This window comes from Herpailurus yagouaroundi, unplaced genomic scaffold (assembly GCF_014898765.1).
Source record: "Herpailurus yagouaroundi ecotype Mexico unplaced genomic scaffold, PumYag 187, whole genome shotgun sequence".
In the NCBI taxonomy this organism is placed as follows: domain Eukaryota; kingdom Metazoa; phylum Chordata; class Mammalia; order Carnivora; family Felidae; genus Herpailurus; species Herpailurus yagouaroundi.
Window position 1 is genome coordinate 18,523,845 of NW_024412418.1, and position 18,278 is coordinate 18,542,122.

General features: G+C 42.5%; 1 protein-coding gene and 1 pseudogene across 5 annotated transcripts in view; one reads left to right on the forward strand and one right to left on the reverse strand.

Moving 5' to 3' along the window:
* The window catches only part of KIAA1549L (KIAA1549 like), a 267,700-nt gene that overhangs the window by 217,663 nt on the left and 31,759 nt on the right, over positions 1-18,278 (reverse strand). The gene's annotated exons all lie outside the window — the stretch shown is intronic.
* LOC121043584 (40S ribosomal protein S3-like) lies at positions 638-2,711 on the forward strand (annotated as a pseudogene).

The following is an 18,278-nucleotide window of genomic DNA, read 5'->3' on the forward strand; positions in this document are numbered from 1 at the left end:
AAGCTGCCATGCATCCCAGTATCGTGTGTTTAATGTTTGAAGTAATTTTAGACTTACAGAAAATTACAAAAACAGTACAGAGTTCAGTACCCTTCAGCCAGCTTCTTCCAATGTTAACATCTTACATAACCATAATACAACTGCCAAAATCAGGAAAATAACTCTGATAAATTACTATTAACTACTTGACAGACCTTATTTGAATGCTGCCAGCTTTGCCTCTGATGTTCTTTTTCTCATGCAGGATCCAATCCTGGATCCCACATTGGATTTAGTTCTCAAGTCTTTGCTAGCATCTGCCCACCTGTGACAGTTCCTCTCTGTCTTTGTCTTTCACAGCCTTGACATCTGCCAAGAGAACTGGTCAAGTATTTTACAAAATGTCCCTCGATTTGGGTTTGTCTGATGTTTTCTCATGATAGAGTCAGATTGTGCATTTTGAGTAAGAATCCTCCTGATGGGATGTTTTGCCCTTCTTGGTGCATCAAAAGCGGGCACATCACAGGGGCGCCTGGGTGGTTCAGTCGATTAAGGGTCCAACTTCGGCTCAGGTCATGATCTCACAGTTTGTGGGTTTGAGCCCTGTATCAGGTTCTGTGCTGACAGCTTGGAGCCCGGAGCCGGCCTCCGATTCTTTGTCACCCTCTCCTCTCTCTGCCCTCCCCTACTCGTGCTCTCTCTTTCTCAAAAATAAAAAAACATTTAAAAAAGGGAGGCACATCACAAAAGAGTCACTACATCTCAGTCCTGGTGCTGGCACCCTAAGGTGGTGTTGGCTGGGTTTCTGCACCCATATCATATTTGATGCAGTGTAAAATAGAATCCCAGCCTTTCTCCTGGTCATAATGGAAAAAACTAGATATTTCCATTCACATCCCAACAGCTGCACACCAATAAATGTAATTTATTGAGTGCTCAGCACTCAAAGGGTTTACTTTTATTTCTTTCTTTTGATTATACTGCAGGCTATTTTAACCCCAAATATGTTTAAAAGAGGAGAGAGAGAATTTTAGTGACACCCCCAGCCCATAGCACTGACTCAGCCATACCCAGAATCCCTTCTCAACCTAAGTGCCCCCAAGTCCCACATGAGAACTCAGGTATCAAAGGAAACAAGAACAAAAATCATCAACCCCATGATGAGTATCATGTTCAAGGCGCTTTACATACATCATCTCTGCTTCTCAGAACTTTGAGGATATATGTTATTAGCTACATTTGAGGAAATGAGGAAAGCTCAGAGAATTTAACTACTTTGACTCCTATCAAACCTAATATAGTAGAGCATGACCTCTGGCCCACCTGATGCTCAGCCTCCTGACATGGCACCTGCTGTAATATTAAGTCTGACCAGTGTGGGAGGAACGTATCTTTCCTAGGCTCGGCCCCACAAATGCTAACAAGATGCATAATCCAGTCATAATGACAACTACTCTTTATATGGTGTGATCCTTCCCTGGATGTTCTCTTTTTTAATTTCATAACAGCTATAAGATATGTTTGCACCCCATTTCACAGAGGTCAGAAAGAGCAAATAACATGTCCAATGTCCAATATCCAAAACCAAAACCAAAACCCTAACCTAAGTCTGGCCATGCCTCTAATTTATAGGAAATATGCCACAAAGATACGATCAGCAAAATCCAAACTGATAAATTCCATAACAAAACAACCTGTTTTTTTCCCCTTGGACTTTTATATGATAGAGAGAAGTGAGAGAGAACCCATAAATTAAAAGATACTTAAAAGACACTTTTATAAATATCAGATGTGGAGCTTGTTTGGATCCTATTTCAAACAAAGTGTAAAAAGAAAAAGAAAATTTATGACATTGGATTCTATTGGTATTAAGAATTATTGATTTGTTCAGACATGATAATGACATTTTAGTTCTGTTTCTAAAAGGTCCTTATCTGCTTTCCTTTTGGTGGCACACAGCGGCAAGATGGTGGTGCAAATCTCCAAAGAAGAGGCAGTGCGTCACTGATGGCATCTTCAAAGCTGAACTGAACGAGCTTCTCACTTGGGAACTGACTCAAGATGGCTACTCTGGAGTTGAGGTCTGAATTACACCAACCAGGACAGAAATCATTATCCCGGCCACCAGGACGTAGAATGTCCTTGGTGAGACGGGCCAGTGGACCCGGGAATTGACTGCTGTGGTTCAGAAGAGATTTGGCTCCCCTGAGGGCAGTGTAGGGCTTCATGCTGAAACAGGTGGCCACAGAAGGTCTGTGTGCTATTGCCCAGGCAGTCTCTGGGTTACACACTCCTAGGAGGCCTCCCTGGGTGGAGGGCCTGCTAGGGTGTGCTATGGGTCATCATGGAGAGTGGGGCCAAAGGCTGCAAAATCATGGAGTCTGGGAAACTCTGAGGACAGAGGACTAAATCCATGAAGTTTGTGGGTGGCCTGATGATTCACAGTGGGGACCCGTGAACTGCTCAGACAGAGTGTGCTGGGCATCAAAGTGAAGATCATGCTTCCCTGGAACCCAAGTGGTAAGAATGGTGCTAAGAAACCGCTGTCTGATCAGGTGAGCACTGTGGACCCCAAAGACGGGGTACTTCCCACCACCCCCATCGAAACAGAAGGGTGGGAAGTCAGAGCCACCTGCCACGCCACACCCAGTACCCACAGCATAACAGGGTCTCCTTGGCAACTGGATCTGGAGTCTGGATATTGCTCTATAAGGACTTTTCATAAAATCTTTGAAAAAGAAAAAAAATCATAAAAATTAACAAAGGTTCCTTATCTTTTTAGAGATTCATATTGAAATATCTATGAATGAAAGAACATGACATCTTGCATTCTATTAAAAATTATATTGGGGGGAAGAGTAGATGCTGTTACCATTGAAACAAATTGGCCATCAGTTAACAGCCATTGAAGCTGAGTGATGGGTAAATGGGGGGGGGGGGTCACTACACTACTTTCCACATTTTTGTGTATATTTGAAATTCTCCCTAATAAAATCTTACAAAAGAAAAAAAAATGCCCAAGATCACACATATTGCAAACGAAGGGCAGGGTCAGGACCTGAATTCAGGAGATCCAAGTCCAAACACTGACTTCCTCTCATCCCTACTGTACCTAGATATCTCTCCTATGCATTTATCCTATTTCAAAGCTTCTGTCTCAAAAGGAAATGCCACAACAAATCATTCTTAGAAGCCCAGAGTTTCTTCAATGAAAGCTGCAATACAACATATAAAATACAGCTGTCAGAGAAACAAGTATTAGTGGGAAGATCCTGTGATACACCATGGTGATTCAGAAACTTTCAAAACCTACACTTCCTTTGCTGTGCATACAGAGCAAATCAGAGAATGAGCCAACCAAGAGAACTAAGAGTCCCCTAATTGAGAAATGTATAAAATAGGCCTTCAGAGCCAAGAAGAGCTGTTTGTAATAAACACAGAAAAAGTTCTCTTATGATCTAAGTAATAATGCATATTTAACACTTTAAAAAGTGTTCTCAGGGGAACCTGGGTGGCTCAGTCGATTGAGGGTCTGACTTCAGCTCAGGTCATGATCTTGCAGTTCGTGGGTTCAAGCCCCACTGCTGTCAGTACGGAGCCTGCTTCAGATTCTGTGTCTCCCTCTCTCTCTGTCCCTTCCCTGCTCATGCTCTCTCTCTCAAAAATGAAAAAACAGGGCCCCTGAGTGGCTCAGTTGGTAAGTGTCTGACTTCAACTCAGGTCAGTTTGAGCCCCTCAAATGTTACGTCAGGCTCTGTGCTGAGAGCTCAGAGCCTGGAACCTGCTTCAGAGTCTGTGTCTCCCTCTCTCTCTGCCCCTCCCCCACTCATGCTCTGTCTCTCTCAAAAATAAAGCATTAAAAAATTTTAATGAAAAAATAAACTTTAATTTTGAAAAAAAGAAAAGAAAAAGTGCTCTCAGATTAATTAATTCATCTTAGGCTCTCAAAAATTCCTTGAGATAATTTGGAGTAATAAGTAACATCCCTACCTTTAAAAATGAACCAAATGAGACATAAAGAGGTCAAGATTTGATACCTGGATGGGGACTCAAAGTCAGGATTTCATTCATTCATTCATTCATTCAACAAGCACTGACACCCAGCCTGCTTTCTATTCTAAGTGCCTGGGATATAGAGATACTAGAGACCTAGGGTCTCTGGGCTAGAGGACTTTAGGATTTCCCCATACCCTTCTAACAGAGAGTCCAGGCAGGCAGCCCTTTCCCAAAGCCCATCTCCTGCCCACTCCCCATCCTGAGTCCCACATACATCCAGGATTCTGCAGAAACAGGTGGGCTTTCGGTGGTTCCAGGGGAGCCTTGTGCATTTAAAGCCTGAATGAAGATCATCATTTTCCTGGTTGACTCTTTTCTATTTGCCTTCTCATCAGTATCCAGAGCAGGGTATGTATTTCCACACGCAATAAATGACTCCAGAAAAGGAGTGGTGTCAACTTCACCCGCAGAAAAATAAATCACATTTATATCATTCAACTAATATTTATTGAACACTTACTATCAGCCAGGTACATGAGGGACCAATACGATGAATATAAGACAGTCTCAGCCATCCAAGAGCCTACGATCAATAGGGGCTATGATCACATACTTAACAGCATTAGGGGCGATGTTATTTTGTGTAACATACGATTGACTTTTTAACATTTAAAACTTTGAGAAGTCATAAGCTTTTCTTATTCTTTTTCTTGTTTCTCATGGCAACGTCCACTGACCTACACCTCACAATAAGCCACGTGTTGCCGTATATTATAAATTCAACTCAGAAAAGAGGAGAGGGCTTGGGGAGGGATCAAAGGGCTTCTTAGAATTGCTTGAAATATAAGGACTGACATCTCATTTTAAAGAACTTATTTTAAAAGAAAAGCACAGTCTAGGGATCACATGCAGCTGGGGGGAATCAAGGAAGTCTCAAGGAGGATGTAGCTTCTGAGAAAGACCTGGAAGAACAGGAGAATCCTGTGAGTAGATGTGGGAGGGCACTCCCAGTGCAGCAGTGGCCCAAGCAAAGTGACAAAGGGCCAAGAAAAGGGCAAAACACACCTTAGCTACTAAGAATGTAATCCTTTAGGAAGGAGCACACATGTGCGTCTAAGAGTCGCCCTGGGATGCTTATGAACCGTCCTGTGTCCCACTCCTAGGGATTCTGACTCAGACGGTCAAGAGAGTGGACTCTGGGAATCTGTAGGTATGGGTGGATTGTGGACAATACTATGAGAATCAGTAGTAAGGAGGTATGGGTGAGAGACAGAACACAGACTTCATGGGGCAGGGATCACACAGACAAGTGCCACGCAATTGCCACAATCAGAATTACACCTGTCAAAGTGAGGTCACCAGACCAGCAGTAGCATCACCCGGGAACTTGTTAGAAATACAAATTCTTGGGGTGCCTGGGTGGCTCAGTTGATTAAGCGCCTGCGTCTTGGTTTCAGCCCAGGTCATCTCACGGTTTGTGAGTTCTAACTGTGAGCAGGGCTCTGCCCTTGGGATTCTCTCTCTCCCTCTCTCTCTGCCCCTCCCTACCTCTCGAAAGAAAGAAAGAAAGAAAGAAAGAAAGAAAGAATTTTTTTAATTAAAAAAAAAAAAAGAAATATAAATTCTCAGACCCCATCCCAAAAACTACTAAATCGGCAACTCTGGGGTGGGATCCAACAGTGTTTTAACAAGCCCTCTGGTGATTCTGATGCCTGCTCGAGCTGGAAAGCACCACTCTGAGTTCACCCTGGCAATGGTGTGTTGTGGCCAAAATTGCATTAAAATTCCCACTAACTGCAGTCCTGGCTAACCTCAAATTATTGTTGTTATTCCATCTTTTCTTCCCTAAAAGGGGAGGGGCTGCAAACCAGCATGGTTTGAACGACTTACTAATCTGCTTTATAAGTCACTAATAATTTAATGCTTGACCAAGGGACTGCAAAAGTATTAAAATGAGAGTGCTTAGTCAGCACTTCCTAAACTTTCAGGTGCATACGAATCACCTGGAGATCTTGTCCAGGTAAAGATTCTGAATCCATAAGACTGAGTTAGGGCCCAGGCTTCTGCATTTCAAACAAGCTCCCTGGTGATGCTGTTGCTACCAGCCCACAGCCCATACTTGGAGTGGCAAGAAATTACCTAATTCCACAAGTCTAAAAGCCCCTGTAGCAGGACACCATCTCCCCACCAGCTGGGCTTTCCTCTCTGACCTGCCCCACCCCCACCCCATGATATGCTCCAGCGGCCCCTCTGCCCACTCTCCCCACACACTCCCTGTGCCTTCTTTCCCTTTTCTCCTCATCAGCCACTGCATGGAAACTTCCACTGGTATAGCCCCCTGCCTGAGAAGAGGGGCTTTCTGGGCCCACATGCCAGCGGAGGGAGTTAATGCGCTGCCCCAAGCACCGCCACCTTCCTCCAGAGAGACTCTGGCAAGAGGAAGGATCTGGCTCATTTGTTTGCAGAGCTAAGTATGCATTATTTAAAACACTAACTGTCAGCATTAGCTTCATCTGAGGCTGTAAATCAACAGTCATTCCTCAGGGCCAGAGGGTCTCTTGTCACCCTCCCATGAGCTCCATCAGTGGAGAACAGTCAAAATCCCAGCTGGGACCACCGCATTAACTCAGTTAAAAAAAAAATGTGATGCAGGCAGACACACATCCCTAACAAGTGTAAGTGCAGTTTCATCCTGCTGGATACACTGCGTCAGTCGCCTGTCCCACACGCTCATCAAGTATTCTGTGGTTATGAAACGTTTATGCTAACAAAACTGCAGAGTTGCAGCTCAGGACGTCACTGTAAATATTTATTAACCACGGCCATCAAGACAACAGCTTCTCTTACTTCAAGGTCCATTTTCTGGTTTGACCCACCAGGTAGTTCAATCCCTACTCTCTCTGTCCCTCTCTTAAAAAAAAAAAAAAAAAAAGGTACTTCTTATATAAAACTGTTTTGTGAAAATCCACACGACCTCTTTAGAACAGCTCCACCAAAATTAATAAAAGGTTTCTGATATACAAACCAGGACAATAACATTTGAGCTCGATGAGTGGGGAGTAGCTTTGTGGATGCTCTTTCTGTGCATAAGATCATAAAATGATGATTTAATCACTGGGGAATATTTATCACAAATAGTGTCAGATGATGTACTGTAAAATTTATGCATCTAAAAGCTCGAGTGTACAATATAAAGAGATTGCTCAGATGTTTTGGACTTATTGGCCCAGCTCCACTGTTTATTACATGGAGGCTTAATACTATAATAGGCTCTCTTTGAAGACTTCCTGTTGAAAAAAAAAAGAAAGAAAGCCATTCAACAAATTATATTTACTGTGTACACTCAACAAAGGAGAAAAAAATAGCACCATCCCGATGACTCTCTAATGAAGGACAGGGAAAAAGTCTGAGGAATCATAAATCTGGCTATAAGGAAAGATGAGGGAAAATACACCAAGAATAGAAACACTCTGTGCCTTCAAAATGGATTCAAGAACCACCAACATATCCGTAGCATAAGCAGAAACCACCAAATACAAAGACTGGCTAATAAAAATTTCAAGGTATGATTATAATTAGATAGCTATCCACAACTCCATTACTCAGTTCTCATAAAGCTTGCCACTCAGCACTGAAGCAATAATAACTTTTTTTTTTTTTTTTGGCTGGCCATTTTTATTCTAGGCTGAAAGGAAAATGTAGGAGAAAACCATAAAGAGATGCATGGAGAACTTCTGGAATGGAAGGTAAGACCTGACTTCTAGTCTGAGACTCTCAGAGAGTCTACAATGTCAGCTAAGTTGGGGCACCTCACCAGAAACCCAGTGTTTCCATATCACACTCTGTTTGTGGTTACCTTCCTAGACCTCCCTCCACTGCTGGCCCCACCACCTGGCGGCTCTAGTAAGGGCTGCTTTTACTTTAGAAAAATACAAAATCTCCACCTGACTCCTCTAATTGTCTGGTGCATATTCACAATGTTCCTGGACCTGTACACAGCAGAGTCCCAGGCACCAATTAAAATTTTCAAAAGGAGAAAGATGTGTCTACCTTCTTCTCTAGCATCTCTATTCCCAGTGACCAGAGCACAAGCCAGGCCACTGGGATGAATTCAGTATCTCCAAAGGAATGAATGAAAGTTCCCACAAACTTTTTCCACAAGCATATAAAGCCATAACAAAGGGACACCTGGGTGGCTCAGTTGGTTGAGCATCTGACTTCAGCTCAGGTCATGATCTCGAGGTTCATGAGTTTGAGCCCCACACTGGGCTCACTGCTGTCAGCCTGTCCGCACAGAGCCTGCTTCAGATCTTCTGTCCCCCTCTCTCTGTCCCTCCCCGGCTTGCGCTCTTCCCCCGACCCCGCCAAAAAAAAAAAAAAAAAAAAAAATTAAAGCCATAACCAAAATCTCAGTAAGATCATGGGGCCCTGTCTATTCAATTATTCAACAAATATTTCTTGAAAGCCTGTTTTGGATGCTAGGACATACCAGCACACAAAACAGTCCCTGCCTTCATGGAACTGACATTCCAGTTGGGAAAGCAGATAACAAGCTAATGATACCTATGTCAGGTAATGAATGCTACCAAAAAAGTAAGCCAGGATAAGAGCTCCCCAGAGCATCCCAGTAGGGTCGTTACAGGAGAAGATCTTTGGTGAACAGTAAAGTAGAAATCTGAGGAGGTGAGAAATGTAGTCATGAGATGATACAGGGAAAAGCACACCAGGCAGAGGGAACACCAAGTGCAAAGTCCCTGCAAGGGGGCCAGATGCAGAGACCAGAGATAAAAGGTAGAAGAAATGGCTGGAGGTGTGGGGAAGATAATGTACCACAATGTTCTTAAACCTGGAACTTATAACCCACTCGTGAGTCACAACCACCATTTTAAGTCAAAACCACCATTTTAAAAAATGGTCAAAAACCACCATTTTAAAAAGTCAAAACCACCATTTTAAAAAATAAAACAGGGGCTCGTGGGGTGGCTCAATCGGTTAAGCGTCTGACTTTGGCACAGGTCATGATCTCACGGTTTGTGGGTTTGAGCCCCACATCAGACTCTGTGCTGACAGCTCGGAGCCTGGAGCCTGCTTCCGATTCTGTCTCCCTCTCTCTCTGCCCTCCCCTGCTCGTGCTCTGTCTCTCTCTGTCTCAAACAAACAAACGTTAAAAAAAATTAATAAATTAATTAATTAATGAAATAGAACAGGGGCGCCTGGATGGCTCAGGTGGTTAAGCATTCGACTCATGATTTCAGCTCAGGTCATGATCTTATGGTTCGCGGTATGAAGCCCCACAACTGGCTCTGCACCGACACTGTGGAGCCTGCCTGGGATTCTCTCTCCCTCTCTCCCTCTGTGTCCCTCCCCTGGTCTCTCTCAAAAATAAATAAACTTTAAAAAAAACACTTTGAGGGGCGCCTGGGTGGCGCAGTCGGTTAAGCGTCCGACTTCAGCCAGGTCACGATCTCGCGCTCTGTGAGTTCAAGCCCCGGGTCGGGCTCTGGGCTGATGGCCCAGAGCCTGGAGCCTGTTTCCAATTCTGTGTCTTCCTCTCTCTCTGCCCCTCCCCTGTTCATATTCTGTCTCTCTCTGTCCCAAAAATAAATAAACGTTGGAAAAAAAAATTAAAAAAAAAAAAAAACACTTTGATATGAACATAGATTTTTTTTTACACAATTGTGCTTACATATTCACTAAATAGTTTCATGCTACAAAAATTCTCCTGAGGTGAGGTGCTGAAAAATCTCATATTTCAACTGCTAAATGAATAATAAGAACAACATTATTGCTGGTCTTCAAAGCTGTCAATCCCGAGCTTACAACTACACTCCTTTTAAAAAATAATAATAGGTGGGGCGCCTCGGTGGATCAGTCAGTTAAGTGACCAACTCCTGATTTCGGCTCAGGTCGTGATCTCACGGTTGGTGAAATGGAGCCCCGCGTCAGACTCTGTGCTGACAGCGTGCAGCCCCCTTGGGATTCTCTGTCTCTCCCTTTCTCTGCCTCTCTACCCCCCATAATAAATACATACATACATACATACATACATACATACATACAAATGTTAAAAAATGAAACAGAACAGAATGAAATAGAAATTACCACTGTGCACTGTCTGTAGTAAGTCTAAATACCGTTTGGTGAAATTCGGGTGATGAGGGAGGGGGGCTTCCTCGGTCACATACGGTGCATCTGTGCTGCAGTACAATATAAAATGTGCTTCTCACAGTGAATTACAATAAAAACAAAACGAACACAGGGCTTTATAAATCTGTGCCGTCCAACTAGCCACATGTGGCTATTTAAATTTAAATTAACCAAAATTAATGAAAATTTAAAATTCAGTTCCTCAGTCACACTAGCCACATTTCAAGTGTTCAATAGCCACATGTGGCTGGTGGCTACTGCATTAAACAGAGCAGATATAAAACATTTCCATTAGAATGCTGAAAGTTCTCTTGGAAAGCAGTTATACAGATTGTTCTGTCTCTGGAGTCTGTGACCCTCTAATGTCACCTGATAGAATTACAAGTGTGTCTAGGATGATCAGATGAATGAGTTTTCTGAATAAAAGGCTCTGAATTTATATTGTCTCGTAATACAGCTGGCATCCAGCTGGAGATAAAACCAAAATATGCTGAAAATCACCCTGACGCCAAGCAGCCATATGCATGGGCTGGTGAGAGTCAGTCTGCCTCGATTTCCTTCTCCATAAAGTAACTATTAATAAATAATCACCCATTACTTGTTTCGAATTATAAGGATTTCCTAGGGGAAAAAAACTACAAAATTATAGAGTCCCAAAGTAGAACACTTCAGACATGGGCAGCTGACCAACTGTGGTACAACAGTGTGATTTTTTCAAATTTTTTTTTTCAACGTTTATTTTATTTTTGGGACAGAGAGAGACAGAGCATGAACGGGGGAGGGGCAGAGAGAGAGGGAGACACAGAATCGGAAACAGGCTCCAGGCTCCGAGCCATCAGCCCAGAGCCTGACGCGGGGCTCGAACTCACGGACCGCGAGATCGTGACCTGGCTGAAGCCGGACGCTTAACCGACTGCGCCACCCAGGCGCCCCCAGTGTGATTTTTAAAAATCCATTTCCTGGCCCTGAGCAAGGGCTGAAACCAAATCCAGTGAGGCATAATACTGCCACATGTGACCCTAATGATTATCAACCAGGATTCTCATCAGAAGTCCCGCAGCCCGAGAAGCAGTGATACCTCACATGGAGAGTTTTCAAGGCACCTAACTCCGGGGTGGTCACCCTACCACAGGATAGGTCCTCATCCCGTGGTGTCTGGGGCTGGCTGCTGCTTGAAGGGGGTCTTTTACATGGTTGGGAATCATCAGTGTTTGCAGCTCCTTCACTTTGGCCCTCTCTCCTGGCAATAATGTAAAGAAAGATGCCTATGGATGTGAGGGTCCCATCTCAGGCTCTGACTTCTGTGTAGCTTAGAAAGGAAATGAATGAGCCAGCATGAGTAATGTGGGCCAGGGAGTGACGACAGGGACTTGGCTGTTCCACTGGCCACCCCAAACAGATGCTGCTCCCTCTTAGAACAAGAAGGAGCAATGTTTACCTTGCATTCACACCTTCCATTGCAGCAGGACCTTGGTCCCCTTCCAGCTGCAGCCTGGAAAGTGTACCTGCCTTCTGGGTCCAGATGTAGGCACACGAAGAAGGATCCCAAATGGGCATGTTACCCAAGGATAGTACATCCATACATTCAGAAGCCAAATTCAGAACAGGTAATCTGACTCCTAAGACTGATAATAGGATGGAGTACATATTTGAAATTGAAACTGCCTGAAAATCCATAATGGACACCACTTTGTGCAACCCAGATGCATATTGTGCAATCCAGCATCTTCACACAGGTGCCTAGAACACCATGTGCACTTGATAAATGTTTTCGAACGAGTAAATGATTGAATATGAAATGTATAATGCCCTACATTAACCTAAAATGGCTACAATTTCATCTTTCTGAAGCAGGAAGCAGGGAAAAGTAGACTTGCTTTGCCTAATATTTCACCAGTCTTATCAATAATGCACTGAGGAAAGAACCCATAAAGGAAAAGATTCATTGATTTGGCTATATTAAATGTCAGGTGTCAAAAAACACCATAAAAATTAAAAGGAAAATGATAAACTGGGGGGAAAATACCTGCAACATATGATAAAAATATAATATGATGACTCTATAAAGGGGTCTTCAAATCAATTGGAAAAACATACAGTGGCTTAATAGAAAAATGGGTGACGTGGGGCGCCTGGGTGGCTCAGTCGGTTAAGCGTCCGACTTCAGCTCAGGTCACGATCTCACGGTCCATGAGTTCAAGCCCCACGTCGGGCTCTGGGCTGATGGCTCGGAGCCTGGAGCCTGCTTCCGATTCTGTGTCTCCCTCTCTCTCTGCCCCTCCCCCGTTCATGCTCTGTCTCTCTCTGTCTCAAAAAAAATAAATAAACGTTAAAAAAAAAGAAAAACGGGTGAAGAATATTAATAGAATCTTTAACACACACATACAACACACACACAGCTGACAGACACATAAAAAACACAAAGTTCAACCTCTCTGTGCTAATCAAAAAAACGCACATTAAAACAACAGTATGATCTATGATACCATTTTCAACTATCAAATTGGCAAAAGTCTTCCATTGTTTTCCTTCTTAGTGACAACACCCAATACTGGCAAGGTTGTGGAGAAATCAGCTCCCTCCCGCACTTCATACATTTATATAGAATACAATTTGATAGCATGTGCTAAAAGCCATAAAAATGTGCATCCCTTTTGATCCAGGAACTCCATTCCAGGAATTTATTCTAAGGAAATAATCAGAGATGTAACCAATGATTTATGTGAAAGACATTCATCAGATGTTTATGGTAGGGGAAACCATAAATGGCCTATAAATCCATCAGGAGAAGGTTGTTAAGTGAACTATATTACAAGCCTATGATAGAAACTATACATCATTTTTAAGAAGTTCTTTACAATATCACAACAGCCAAAAGTTGGAAGCAACCCAAATTGTCCACTGACTGATGAATGGATCAAGAAAATGTGTTATATACATACAATGGAATATTACTCAGCCTTTAAAAGGAAGGAAATCCTTTCACATGCTACAACATGGATGAGCCCTGAGGATACTCTAAGTGAAATTAGCCCATCACAAAAATACAAGTACTACAGGCCACTTATGTGAAGTATCGAAAGTAGTCAAATTCATAGGAACAGAAAGTAGAATAATGCTTATCAGGGGCTGGCAGGAGGGAGAAATCAGGAGGTGTTGCTTCATGAGTATTGAATTTCAAATTTGCAAAATGGGAAAGTTATGGAGAACTGTTTCACAAAAGTGTGAATATATTTAACACTACTAAACTGTATGCCTAGAAAATGGTTAAGAAGGTAAATTTTGCGTTCTGTATCACAATTTTTTTAAATGTTTATTTATTTATTTTTGAGGGAGACAGAGAGAGAGAGAGAGAGCACAAGTGGGGGAGGGAGGAGAGAGAGAGGGAGACACAGAATCTGAAGCACACTCCAGGCTCTGAGCTGTCAGCACAGAACCTGACATGGGGCTTGAACTCACAAACCTTGAGATCATGACTTGAGCCAAAGTCGGACACTTAACTGACCGAGCCACTTAACTGACCGAGCCCCCTTTATCAAAATGTTTTTTAAGTTCTTTTACGAGACTATCTGGTCATACATGGTTATTCATTTCACAAATTACCACACCATGGAATATACTTCAAGCTAAATCCATACTGCATTTAGCTTAATTTTTGTGTGATTTCAAAGGCACTTAAGAATGTTGCAGAAACTCATTTATAATGATATTTCCAAAACTACTGACCGCAATATTAACAGATTTCTAAACTTATGTACTCATTGAGAGTGGCAGTTAATAAAAATACTAGTTAGCAGATTTTCTGAATTAAGAAATTATAATGTCACCAATGTTTTGTCAATGGCTAGTTCATGATTTTCAGGGAATTTCAAATATTCTGTAACCGTAAACATCCAGCTCCTGGAGACTGAAAGTCCTACATGTGTCACACACAAATCCTTTGTCAGACTCCTGCTCTGATTTACTTTTCGTAAATGTGAACACCTCAGGTAGAGGTACTGGACGTACTTCCATATTCTCACCCTCTCCAACAAGACAGCTCTGCAAAGCTACATGCAGTGTCCGGATATCTGCGTGGCACACAAGTCCACACCAGTTCATGTAGACCTCTTAAGACATTACATTTCTCATTATAATTGTCATCTTCATTGTCTCCCCAGTGCCTGAAACAGTGTTAATAAAGATAAAATACACCTTATACAATAAATAAGTGAAGACAATGACACAGGTTGTACTATAATATAAAAAGAGCATGGGGCGCCTGGGTGGATCCGTCGGTTAAGCACCTGACTTCAGCTCAGGTCATGATCTCACAGTTCGTGGGTTTGAGCCCCGCGTCCAGCTCTGTGCTGACAGCTCAGAGCCTGGAACCTGCTTCGGATTCTGTGTCTCCCTCTCTCACTGCTCCTGTCCCATTCTCTCTCTGTCTCTCAAAAATAAATAAACATTGAAAAAACAATTTAATTTTTTTTTAATGTTTATCTTTATTTTTGAGACAGAGAGAGATAGCATGAGCTGGGGAGAGGCAGAGAGAGAGAGGGAGACACAGAACCTGAAGCAGGCTCCAAGCTCTGAGCTGTCAACACAGAGCCCAACGCGGGGCTCGAACTCGTCAACTGAGAGATCATGGCCTGAGCTGAAGTCAGACGCTCAACCGATTGAGCCACCCAGGCGCCCCCAAAAAAACAATTTAATAAAAAAAAAAAAGACCAAAGTCATCAGAACTTTTAGATACAGTTGACCCTTGAACAACAGGGGTTTGAACTGCACAGGTTCACTTATACATGGAATTTTTACAACACGGGACTATAAATGCATTTTCTCTTCCTTGTGACTTTCTTAACATTCTCTTTTCTCTAGCATATTCTATTTTAAGAATAGAATATATAATAACATACCAAATATGTGATAATCAACTATTTATGTCATTGGTAAGGCTTCCAGCCAACAGTAGGTTGCTAGTAATTAAGTTTTAGGGGAGTCAAAAGATATCTGCAGATTTTTGAATGCACAGGGATCAGCATCCCTCACCCTTGCCCCCTGGTTGTTCAAGGGTCAAGTGTATTTACATATTTTGCTAAGTGATAACATCACAATCCTAACTCAGCACTGTTAAGAGAAAACATCTTCTCCTAGAATTAATTATTCTAAATCCACGTCCAACAAAAGTCATGTTCCATGGAGCACTCACTCTGTAGAATGGTAATAGGTATTTTTTATAAACGGATTCCATGTTCAAATAAATTGGGGAAACTCTGGGGTAAGTAAAGTAAAACTGGTTTCTTTGCCTCCAAACTTTACTCATTACTATACAACACTATGTACTTTAGTACTAATATTAGAGCAATGCAGTTCCCAGAAACACCATTTCTTGCCCCAATGTAGAACCTAGCCACTTTCCCTGCATAGTGCAGCCCACACAGTCTTATTTATAGCAAGTCTGTAAGGGTGTTGGTAATTCAGGGAATGCCTATATTAGCAAGATTTAGCCAATATACTTAGTCTGCAAAGCAAGCCTCAAAAACAATACGTGTAATTCTTTTTAAATTTGGATATATAACAGGAGTTATTCATATAATAACCCAAGAAGACAAGTTTCCAATAGCCACTGGACATAATGTTGGGTAAACATATAGACTTTTCTTCCTGGGTAGTTCATATAAAATATTCATGTAAGAAATAGAACACTAGCTGATTTAAACATCATCATTTTTATCGGCTATAACACAGGCTTAGAAACCTTTAACTCTAATGGAAATTAAACGCTTTGCATTTAAGATGTTTCCTACTCTGACCTTTAAACATTAAAATAACTAGAAGCACCACAAAGCAGAAATGATAATGTTTCACTTACATGGCGCTACATTTCAGACCTGCAGTTGTAAGTAAAAAGAGGTTTCACCTTCAAGGTCAGAAAGGACAAGACGTCCCGTGTGTAGCTAGAATAAAAGGCATGGCTGGACCACGAGAACCCTCTTCTCCACAAAAGAGGCAAGAGATGGCCCAAATGGAGGATGCCCTGCATGCTTGACAACCAGCAACTCTAAGTCTCTGACTTGATTTCTCAATAGTCCTCCGTGACTCTCTGTGCTGGGGAACGCAAATGAGTTTTACCTCATACAAATGCACTGTTCCTGAAAATATCAATACATGGAATGTCATGGAGAGCACTAGAAGAGCTCACTCCTTAAAAAGAAAACTAAGAGTGGGGTGCCTGGGTGGCTCAGTCGGTTAAGCGTCCGACTTTGGCTCAGGTCATGATCTCGCGGTTTGTGAGTTCAAGCCCCACGTCGGGCTCTGTGCTGATGGCTCAGAGCCTGGAGCCTGTTTCAGATTCTGTGTCTCCCTCTCTCTCTGACCCTCCCCCATTCATGCTCTGCCTCTCTCTCTCTCAAAAATAAATAAAGGTTAAAAAAAATTAAAAAAAAAAAAAAAAGAAAAAAGAAAACTAAGAGAGCTCCCTCCATAATAAGAAAACTATAACAAACACTCCCTTGTCATTTAAAATGTTACTAGTGCTTGTGTCCCTCCCATCAGAATTTTACAAATCAGAAAAACAAAAATTAAGTGTAAGTAAAAAATGAAAACAAAACAAAGCAAACAAGGCTAGGTATAATGAACCAGGAGTTTCCAGTTTTTAATTTTGCCAAATAAAGGTGTCTAAACATTGAAACAAAATGACAACCACCACCACAAAATTCCTACCATGCACTAGCAGAGAGATTCACCACCCTGGCTGCACAACAGAGTCACCTGGAGAGCACCAAACCCACACCAGTGCCTGGTCTGTCCCAGGATTCAGATTCAGTTATCCGAGGGGCAGCCAGGACCCTATAGTTTCTAAAAGCTCCCCAAGTGGCTCTAATGTGCAGCTACAGTTGAGAAGCATCATCGTCTCATAACAGAAAAGGCATTTTGAAACCAAAAAAAGTAAGAGTATAATCTCAAATTACAGGATGAGTATTAAAAATAAATAAAATTAAACGTATAAAATACATTGTATTTCTCATTTCGCCTCTCACAACCTAAGCTAAAGAACCTGTGGGCCAGCAGTTGAAGATACTTGGTCTACACTAACAGACCGCCCTTCCCCACCTGTCGCTCCACGTGTAACCCCTTAACAACATGGCTTGTGTCCTCTCCTCTCCACCAAAGTGGCCCTTGCAAAGCTCAAGAAGGAATCTTGTGTAGCCAAATCCATTCACCTCTCTTCATTTCTCCTAATTCCATATCTTTGCAGCACTTTCCAGAAGTACTAGTCCCGCCTCCCTCAAACTGTCTTCCTCCTGGCCTGCAACACAATTCACTACACCCCAAACACATCTTGCAAATCCTTGCTTCTGGTTTTGCTGATACTGCTCCCTTTTCCTGGAACTCCCTTCTGCCTTCTCCACAGACCCAAATCCTGTATCTTCTCCAAGGACAAGTCAAATGCTTCTACCCATCCCCTACGCCCATCTGTGTTCCGTGAGTGGATCCACAGAGAACCTGGTAGAATTTAAAATGCAGTATTAATTTCAAAGGGGGAGATGAAGTCATAAACTGAAAAGCCAACCTCAAGGTCAAAAGCCATGAAGACTGAAAACCTTGGAAAGCAGAACACAAGATGGATCAAGGCAGGTATTTCAGATCCCAGGCGGTTAACATGGTCCATTATAGTAAACCCATAACAAAAACTAGATACTATCTCCAACCAGCTTGTGATAACAGTTGCCATTTTCTGGAGTCACTTCCTAGGCAATGCCTAGCAACATGAAATTCATCATCTCACTTAACCCTCGTAACTCCACAAAGAATATTACTGTCCCCATCTACAAATGTGGTGTATACATCAGCCATACCGTTAAGAGACTTGCCCAAAAGCACCCTGCTAGTAAATGGCTGGGCTGGCGTGTGAGCCTACCCCCTTTGCAGAACCAAACCTTGTGAAAATCTCTCCTCTGCAAAGCACTGCCTCCTATCATGGTAACTTCTCTAAGCCTTAGCTGCCTTTTCCAAAAAGAAATGAGGGGGTTGGTCTTCACGATTCCCATGGCCCATGCTCCACATCTAATACACACAGTTCTGTGAAATGGGGAGGGCAGGAGCCCAGACACAGCAGAGGGCCATGAACAAAGAGAAATAAAAGACAGAAAGGCAGCGATAATAGAGGTGAA